Below are 11133 nucleotides of genomic sequence, written 5' to 3' on the forward strand. Positions count from 1 at the left end.
CAAGCATTGCAAGATTGGAAACAAAGGAAGCAAACAACAATACTTGTATTAAGATATAACCCCTCAAATACAAACAGTCATAGCTACAAACTCAATTCTCAGAGACTCTTTCTAACTCGCCTTGGCTAAGGCACTATAATCTCTGAGAGCACCTAGACTCAAATCCTTCTAGCTTGTGCATCTCATAATAAGGAAAAACTAAAGGACGAGGAGCAAGCCCCTATTCTAACTTGGACTTAACCACTAAATACGTATCGAATTCAACGGGTTCTGAAGTACCGCCCTCCTAAACAAGGCCTTATATTTCGCTAAACTATTGCTATCATTTGTTTCCCATTGTAACATGTGTTGGCCTTTCTTGCCAACTTGTGGTCACAATGCTTGGCTGGTCAGTTCTACCTATGCTTTCATGCATGGTCTCCATCTGAGTTGGACATGGTTACTTGACCTCTCCTTGACTTGAGTTGGCCATCAGCAATCCAAGGTCAATAGAGAAGTTCAATACTCCTTATTAGTTTGTTTTCTTTTTCTTTTTTTTACTACATATTATAATGATATTAATATTTTCAAATTAATTTAGGTTACAATTATATCATAAATATATTTTTTATACATTGATATTTATTTATTTATTTTAATGCTTTTTGCATTATATTATTTAAAATATCGTATTAACGATTTGCATAATTTACTACTTTAATAGGGTTTTGAAATTTGTTCCTTTTTTTTTGCACTCATCCACCCATGGTGTGCAATTCCTAGGGCCTGGATATTATAATTAGGTATTTTATATCAACAATTCTTTACTTTTTAAAATAATTACATTCATATGTTTTTGTAAAGCTAAAATTGGTAACTCCACAAAGAGAGAGAGGGAGAGAGAGAGAGAGGCTTGGTTCTTTGAAAGGTTTATGCTAACTAAGAAAGCAAGGCCAACAAAAAGAAATGCCCAATGCACTCACGAATACAAGTTACACAGACTGTCAAAGTGATACCTATAGAAATGCAGTCCTTGCACACACACACACACACACATACACATTGCAGGAACGTCAAAAAAGTATGATCTGAACTTCTCATTCCAGCCACACAATGCCTTACACACATAACTATGACATGGCAATTCCTTAATATTTATGTTATCACAGCTCTCTTAAGGATAAAGTTCAATTCACACTTCCACTCTACTTCCTGGTTTTTCCTTTTAGTTTGAAAAGGGGCATGCAGTATGCACAAAATTCAGGTAAAACATAGCAATGCATTTAAAATCGCAGCTTCTGGAAAAACAGCAAGAGAGAATTACAAACATTCAGACCCACAAAAAGATGAAATGGTACTGGGAATTTGGGAATTCTCAAAGGGCATGAGAAAATTGACTATTTTTGTTTAGGAGGTAGCTCTTTTTTTGTTTAGGAGGTAGCTCCTGACCCTAAATCGATGGGTTTCGATAAATATGAGGTACTGAAAACCATGCGTGATCTTACTCATCAGTAGCCTGGCATCGATAAAAACTATAGGCAGACACGTTCACACAAAATTTTGAATTTGCAAAGAGCTGACATTTTAAGCTAAAATACTGCTCATCTAGCAAAAGTTTTTAGTGGGTAAAGCCATTCTGTTTCTTCACATAGATACATACAAAAAAGCAGGCAACTCACACATCCCTTCATAAGTCTAAATTACATACAATTTTAGAAACAGAAAAGTTATTGACAGATGGTTACTGGGGTGTATACGCACGTTATATTCTGTGTAGATAGTATTACACGCACATACATGCAGGCACGTATATGTACGTGTGCATCCTCTACAGCCCAAACTAAGCTGAAAATGCAGTTTGTATCCAGCCTGTCAAAAAATATAAAGTTGAGAATACATGTTTTAAAAGCTTAGATCTACTATATTTGTATCCAGCCTGTCAAAAAATATGCAGTTGAGGATACAATTTTTCAAAGCTTAGATCTACTTTATTCCTATCAATAATACGGCTCACTATTCATAAGTGATCAAGCAGCCAGTTAAATTAGGAGTGATGCCTGCAAGTGCATGCACCTAAAACATGCTAAAGGTGATTCATCTTACGTTAGCCACAGAGCAGCAGTACATATGTTTGAGCCCCCCAAACAAAGATGGTGTTGGGAGAGACTGCGAGTGCCAAAAAAGTTCCATTTTAGTCCACAGCTTATTACATGGACAACTTGACCTGAACCATAGCTTCAGGCCATGCATGAGGCAAACTAATCAAAACAAAGTGAATTTCCAGGCGCTCCGTATGAGAATGTCACAGGTCTCATGGCTGTAAAGCTTAAGCGATAACAATCAAGGAAGGACCTAGCAGACGACCAGCAAGGTTTAGCATTGTAAGCACAAACAAATTACATGTTATCAGATTTCTAGCTTCAATATGAGTGCCCGAAATTAGGTGCAGGTCGCATGCATAAAAGTATGTACACTCGAACAAGACAAGCATGCTGAGTTTCCATCATTTTGCGAGAAAAAAGATGCAGACTCAACCCTGCAGAAAGCGGGCACTTAAGAGCAGAGCTACTCAATTGCAACCCTGATGATCTCATCAACGACGACTGGTAAGGCAATAACTGTCAGAGATTGCAACAGGCTTGGAAAAGCATACTATTTGCGAGGAATTGAATCACAGGGATAATGCGAAATGCAAAACAAGGAACCATTTACAAGCTACAGAACAGAAAGCATAATCTCAAATCTAAGAAGGGAGCTGCAGCTGGGATAATGGGAACATAGGTTCATGTGAGCGTGCAGGTGCGACTCTGACGTCAAACGCAATTGGGTTGAATGGACGGGAATGAAAGTGAGGGATGAAGGGAAGGAAGCAGATCAGAGAGGAGCTTCAAAGCCGCGCGAGAAAGTGGAGAGGGAGCGATTGATGGAGGAGGGACGAGGGGGGCTACTGGGGGCAGAGCGAGGGGAAGAGGTGGAATGGACGCTACGTCTGAGGAGCTTTCTCATGGCAGCTGCGAGATCTACAACAGGAAACTCATGTTGTGGCTTGTTGAACTTGAGGCAGAAGCTCATGTGAGCTTGCAACGCATCCTCCATCTCCACTCCTCCCTTGCCTCGCTCCTCCTTCACTGCCTCTGCGCATAGCCCGCACACCCACCTTCCACAGTTCACCCCCCTCACATGAGCTATGTACGCCGCCGTGCACTCCTCTCCCAGCCCGCAGCACTCGCACCATACCTGCTCTACCTCTGTCCCTTTTGCCATTGCCGCCTCACTTGCTGCTCCTCCCCCCTTCTTCCCCCTGCTCACCTCCTTCGCCCCCCCTCCCGCCATCTCTAGCCTCTGCGGTTCCTCGCACACCTCCACCGCCTTGCTCGTGCTGCTCGCCATCGCTCTGTTTCTCACTTCGCCCGCAGAATCAACCGTGATTTCGCTTCTCCCCAAATCGGTGATCCTTGCCTTAACACTCCCTTCCTCCGTAAATCATCATCGTCGTCGTCATCATAGCCCCAGCCATGAAAAACCAACACTGTTCGTAACAGTTCCGATGCCGTTGTCTCTCGCGCTTGAGTGCCACCGCTCACGACGTCTAGCAGCACAATTATTAGATTCTTCTACCACCCACACACAAAGAGCTCTCTGTCTCTCAAGACCGGCTGCGACCCGGGTCCCGACTGCGAGCACAAACCTCAAGAGCTGCGCAGCTGACAATCACAACCTGCCGCGGATGGAAAGCAGTAAATCCTTCATATCGTCTAAGGAAATCCCACGCCGCGATGGGATCCGGGACTGCACGATGAGATCCGGGACTGCACGATGAGAGGTGCGCACAAGAGAGGCTAGGCAGCTGCTTCTACCCAGTCGCCAGGCTCCTTCACCCTCCAGGCTCCCACCCCATCTCTCAAGGCTTCCTCATTAAGCTCCGGCTACTGCCATAAGAGGCCGCAAGCAACCAAGTTACACCACCTCCACTAGCGTCTATTTATGGAACGATGCACTCGTGGTAGTGCGGGGACGTGGTGCTCTCTTTTTGCTAGCGTGTAATGGTGTGAATGAATCAGGGCTTTCCGGTGGCGAGGGGTGATTGAATTCCGGTTCTACGGCGAGCCGGCCAACAATTAGGACTGTAGCCTAGACTGGCGCTGTGGCTCTGACGATTCCTCGTTGGCATTGATTGTAACGGGGCAGTGGAGACTCGAGAGGTCGCTTGGTTCAAAGGGAAGCGCGACGCGTCGCTGCGATGCTGCTGGTGGGTGGCAGAGACGAATCACCAAGAGAACGAAGGCTCTCAAGGGACCCGCGAGCCCAATTTTCTCAGCGCAGAAAAAGAGCACTATGGCACATCACACCCCCAACCGACCGTCCAAAAGCCTGCTGAAGAGCGGGTCAGTGGTCAGGCATCAAAGAGAGCGAGACGGTAGGACTCTTGGATGATGAACGAACTCCCGATGGCGATGGCCAGGGTGAACGCTGGAAGGCCAAAAGGCAGCAAGGGGATGACGATACTCCAGAGAGCTATGGCGGAAAGCGAGGGAGTGCGATTGTTGCAGTTCGGTTGAAATGTCCTTTGCAGCTTGAATGGGAAATGGCTATGGCGGAAGGGAAGGGAAGATATTGGCTATGGAGGAATTTGCAAGGAACTCATCATCTTCAAAGGCTGCAGCTCAGATCCTCTTCCCATGGCTTCTCTGCTTACTCTGTTCTCTGTTTTGTGACCATCATCTTCCTCTGATCATCTGAGGAAAATGATCTTTCGAAGCTCCTCTGCTCACTCTCTTCTCTGTTTAGTGACAGAGGAAGATGATCACAGACCTTGCTAATAATAGCAATACATGCATGAGGATGATCAGAGGAAGATGATCACATACATTGGTAGATGCATGAGGCAAATATGATCAGAGAAAGATGATCACATCCCTTGCTATATCAGCATGAGGAAGGTGATCAGAGGAAAAATAATCAACATAGAAATAAATGGGTACGCAATCAGCATGAGGAAGATGATCAGGGGAAATTCATTGCTATACCAGCAACAGATGCATGAGGAAGAGGATCAGAGGAAATTCATTGCTATACAAGCAACAGATGCATGAGGAAGATGACCAAAAGCAAATGATCTCTTGATTTTATTCCTCTGATCATGATGATCAAAAGACAGCAGGATCTCTTAACTGATAATTTGAGGAAGATGATAAAAAGATAACAAGGTCTATGAGAAGGTGATCAGAGGTAGATATCTTGATCACACACACCTTGCTATCTCCTACAAGCACTCTATTTATTCCATCTCTGGGGGAATCTATTGGCTCTGTTGAATGTTCTGCTGCAGCTCTTGCTCTTCCTACATTCTCACCTCTTCTCTTCTACTTCTCTTATCTTTTCCTGCTCTTCTTCTTCGTCTTCTTCCTGCTTAGCCTCCATTGGAACAAGAAATCTCTCCAGCAGATCACATCCAACTCTGCAACAAGAAATCTCTCCAGGAGATCACATCCATCTCTGCTACAAACACCCCTCTACATCTCACTAGCTATACCATATCTCAGCTACAACAATCATGGCTCCAGACTGGCTCCTGTAATCCTCTCCCTCCTTCCCCCAAACTTCTCTTTTCTTTTTCTTCGTAAACTTCTTTTCTCACAATCCAAACCCTCATCCTCTCGCTTCCTTCCCATCACCTCCTCCCTAGATTGGCCTCTTTCCTATAATCCAAACCAGCATTTTTCTTTCTCTGCAAGGCCCCCACCAACACCCGACAACACAGAAACAACTCCTTTTCCAACACCAACACACAAAGTACTCCGTCCTCATTATTTTATGGGTGCTCAACGGCCCTCTTTTATTCTTTTATTCGTATTCTTTACTAGCCTTTGAGCGATCTCCTCGCCAACCTCTGCCTCTCTCTCTCTCTTCACGATTAAGGGGATTGTATATGATTCTTGTGGATTTCCACTCTGCTATTTGCTTTTGGTTGACTCGTTCGTAAACACGCCTTGAACATCAATTTGTTTCCATCGAATACGATCATGATTGCAATTAACATGTCATCAATTATGTCACTTAGGGATCAAGAAAATCATTTGTTAAGGCAAATATTCCAAGTTGAGATCTGCCTAGGAGTGGATCTATGTATTTGTCATCATCTTCGTTTTGGAAGAAAACAAGGTCGTCCTTAATCTAAGAGGAGTTGAAAATGTGTTTTTCGCCTCTCAATAAACCTCTACAAAAGATGCTCTTACGTTGAAATTCCTTGTAGATAAATGTAGAATATATTTATTGAGTCATAATGACATAAAATAATAATTCCTGGTAACATGTAGAATATACATGTTTAGTCATAATGACATAAAATAACCAACCTTAAAAATGACTTTGCGTACAATGCATTAAAGTGATAGTTTCTAATCGCTCTACTCTAGCTTCTACAACTTTAAAAATTCTATCTCACAACTAAAGCTACAAAAATTTAAAAAATGTTCACATGCATCAAAATAAGAATTTGATTTCCTAAGAATCAATCAAATGTGAAAGACAAAGAGGTTCGTTGTACTTCAAGGTTTGAAAGAAAAATGTATATTATTAATTCTTAAGAACTCAAAACTTATGCTCTCTCTCTCTCTCTCTCTCTCTCTCTCTCTCTCTCTCTCTCTCTCTCTCTCTCTCTCTCTCTCTCTCTGTGTGCACGCATGCATCCATGCATGCGTGTGTAAATGAGAGATGATAAAGAAACGAGCTTTCAAACAATCAAAGGATTTTTCAAAAGAGGTGTGACTAAGACTAACTAGAATTATTCTGGATGTTACCAGTATTATTACATTCAACAATCCATGGCATCTGACCACTCCTCTAAGAAATAAGTCAATAACATTTTGAGCTTTAGTTATTTCCTTTCAAACAATTAAATGACACATTTCATTAAACATGTCAACACTACCATAATGTTGTCATTCCATTTCAAAGTTCTTGGCAATCCTAATAAAAAAAGTCCATGCTCACATCTTTCCATGGATTTGTGGCATTTGTATAGTTTGATATAGTCCTACATTGGACTTCTTTTCTTTACCTTCTTGGCATTATATACATCTCTCCACAAATTTAATGGATTGGGAAGTTATTGTGGGGCAAAGGTATTTGCTTTCTATAAATTGCAAGGTCGTTATCCCTTCGAAACTGACTTGTCGTTCTTTAATTTAGTGATGACTCTGAATAATCCATATCTTCATTCATCTATCTTGGAATGCACAGATCTTTCCCTTTGAACAAGAACCAGTCTTGAACTTGTAATACTTCTATGAGTATGAAGTGTAAAAGAAAAAAGGAAAACCTCTCCGTAGCATTCCATTCCTTCAACGTCTTTTAACATTCACAGGGCAAAGTCTGTGCCCACTCATATCATGACAAGCATCAAAATTAATGGTCTTTTTAACCTTTGAGAGGGAATCAAGAACCCCCTTTACCACCTTGGAAGATGGGGGAGTAGGTTGCAAGAAGGAAATAAACCTTCAAGGTCAATACCTAGACATAGCAGGCCATGCAATCTTTCCCCATCAGGTGAGGCTCCTAAATAAGATTGCTCCGGTACTTTCTCTGAATACAATACATAAGCCATCTTACATAAGCTCTACGGAGGAATCAACAGCAAAGAGGTGGCATTAAAATCATTCTCCACTTTCAAGAACCTAAACAACGCTTCCTCTTGAAGTTTTGGATAGCTAGTTTTGGCAAGCCTAGCAAAGAGGTGGCATTAAAAATCATTCTCCATGTCCGACTAGACAAATGCTTCCCCTTGAAGCACATGGTGGCCAAAAGAGGAACTTCCTTAGCTTTTGGAGTGCGAGGAGGAGGTGAAAGGATTGAAATCAAAAAAGAATTGCAACCAAGCAATGCCACCATCATGGTCCCAGTGATCAAGGAAAGGACATAAGGAGTAATCATGGAAGCATTAGAAAACAAGTTAACGCGCAAAGGACTTGTCCATAGTCATAATGCTTGAAAATCAACTCAACAATAAAAAGAAACTATGATTTGAAATAGGTCCAATTTAGATTGTTTGACTGAAAGATATTGCAGACAAATCGACATCAATTGGCTATAGCAAAAAAGAATGAAAGACTAGTTTAGATTGTAGTGAATAGTCTTGGAAAAGATTATGAGCAATTTGTAATAGCCATGGTCGTAAGAGATGCTCCATGGATCTTTGAAATCATGTTTGACACTCTTATGGACGAGAAGTTCCCACTAGAATGATTCATGAGTAGGTATTCTTTGCTAGAGGCATATGTTTCCAAAGAGAAAGAGGTAGAGGCAAAATCAACTACAAGCCACAATGACAGAATAAGTATTCTCATCTTCATCAAATCAATACCCTTCTAATAAGAGGGGAACATGGAATCCTAAAGGTAGAGGTAAATTCTATAGAGGAGGTTATCAATCTAACACTCCAAAAAGAACTGTAGGTACTATATTTATTTTGACATTCTAGGTCATTGAGAGCCGAATGTAGGAAAAAAACAAAGGGATATTGCTAATGGATATATAAATCAACAATAATACCATCACGAAGGTAAGAGAAAGTTTGCCAATGAAGAAAATCAAGTTTGACCTAAGACAACAAAGTTTAACATCAAGTTCTTATCCCCCAATATTCAAAGTGAGAAAGTCTATGATGAATGTATTTGGTGGTTTGACTCAGGTGCAAGCCATTGTATGTCTCATGAAGAAGAATGGTTTTCTAAAATTCATCAAAATAACAATACAAAGAAAATGTAAATGTCATCATGGGTGATAATACCCCACACATGATTGAAGAAATAAAAAATATCCCACTTCAAGCATTGCACAAACATTGGAAATGCTTTCTTTACTCCAATATGGTTCAAAATCTCTTATCCTAAAATTGGAAGAGATGTGGAGCTAGATTTCAGTAAGTCTAGTTACACAATCCAAGAACTATACAACCCTAACAAAATTATTGATTAGAAAAATGTCCAAAATGTCTTCATCCATGCCTGATCAAGTGCGCATTCAGAGAGTTTTGACAGCTTCTCGTTATAATCATGATCCTTACTTAAGTACACATGGATCAAGAGATTTGGACACCTTAATTTTAAACTGTTGGTTTACTCAATCTAGTAATCCTGGTTCAATGCCTTCCATAGATATACTTTAAAGAAGATATCTGTGAATCATTTTGCACACATTCAACCTCAATTTTATCACTGAGCAAAGCTTTATATTTCAACACCTTCACTAATGACTTTAATGTACTTTCTAGCTTGCTTTCCACCAAACCTTTGAGCTTCATAAATACATTGAGTGCATCTAGATTTTTCTTGAGAAAGTAGATCCATGTCGTTCTAAACTAGATCCTCCAATGTGACAATCGAAGCGACAAATAAAATGAGTTCAATTAATTCTATAGACATCATGGCACAGGTGTGTGGTTGACATATGGGCCAATGCATGATTGGGTGTAGTCGATTATGAAACTATTTTTGGGGCATTTTTGGGTTCTGCTATGATGCAATGGTGGACAAGATTTCAAATTTGGGGCAAGTTGGCACTCTCACCAATTTTTTTGGCTAATTGATTGCCACATTAACATAATGATCAGACACAACCTATCAAAATTTACTGGCATAATCATTCTGAACATTGTGCAAAGCTCAACACATAATGATCATCCATACAGCCATTTTGAACAAGGTGCAAAGTTGTCAGACACATGCCACTTCATGCCTTTAGTCGATGGGGGCCTTTACTCCACGGGCATATAGCCATTCTAAGTGTAGAGCTCAACATGCACAACTCCATCTTTACTAGATAGGAACACAAAAATACACGCCTTTACTGTGGACTAGTGGAGAAATAGTAGATGAGCAGTGGAGAAATAGAGTTATGTATGGCGGCTAGGGGAGCCAATGAGAAGTGGGAAATAGCCGATGGAGAAATAGCATTAGTGGAGAATTAGAGTTCAAGATGGCAAACAAGAGATCTATGAGCAGTGGAGAAATAGTGTTAGATGCATGAAGATGAGTGTGGTCTTTTATGCCTACATTTAAGTATTACTATCCAGTTGAACATGTGGCATTTGATTAATTGGCACATCCAAAAAATCATCAGTGTCCTTCAAACATCTAGTTGGCCTTCAACTAAATTGCATGCCATATCCCAGTGGCATGTCCAAGCAATCATGAGTTGCATTTAATCAATCAATCACATCATCCATGCACCCAATGCATGCTACCTAGGTGGATTCATTCACAATGCCAAAGTAAGTGTCGGTGACTGGTCTTACAATTCTATGGAGGCTCAAACACAAATGACGTGGCAAGACTTAAAGCAGTCGAACATGTTCTTCATTAGATGATGCCTCTTAAATAGGCAATTGTACGTAATCTTATTCATTCTTCTTAGATACATCCATCCAATCATTGTCTTTCACAATCATCTCAATCCAATCACATTATTCTTCTCATCTATCACTCTTCTACCCCTCTCATACTTTCTAGCATCATATGTTCCAACACCCTCCCCCTTGATGTTAGACCAGTGATTACCAAATACTTGTGTCATTAGAGGTGTAGGATGAACTTACAATGATAATTCCCCCCCTTAGTCCCCACCATTTGTACTTATTAAAGTGACTAGTGAAGTCTTCCCTTCAATGAAATTTGAGCTTATACAAACCATATTAACAAATTCACTGTTGAGTGCCATGCATCTGTCCTAAACAGCTTATTCAATTCTTCCCAAGCAAGCTTTGCATGTAGGATTCCATCAATATGGTGAATACATTCATCTCTAAGTGAAGCAATTATGTACCCAACTTCCTTTTCATTATCTCCCACTCATCTTTGAAGGATTCCTTTGTATCTCATCCCTTAATCAATCCCCATAGATTTTTTCTCATGAGTAGATACATGAATGTGGATTGCCATGTATGGAATTTGACACCCGTGAATTTATCAACTACGTCAGCCGAGGCCATGGAGATGTCTTACCAAGCTTATTGCTTCTTAGCATTGTCTAATTCCTTACAAAAAAAATCTTTGCAACCATAAAAGTGCATATTATTGCTTTAAAAAACGAGAAACCCCTATTGTTTTGCATAATGATAATACCATGTTCTTGGATTTACTTTTGTATCCTTGTGAT

The sequence above is a fragment of the Dipteris shenzhenensis genome, chromosome 33, assembly GCF_047967505.1.
Source record: "Dipteris shenzhenensis isolate YYH24624 ecotype China chromosome 33, Dip_SZ_1.0, whole genome shotgun sequence".
Lineage (NCBI taxonomy): Eukaryota > Viridiplantae > Streptophyta > Polypodiopsida > Gleicheniales > Dipteridaceae > Dipteris > Dipteris shenzhenensis.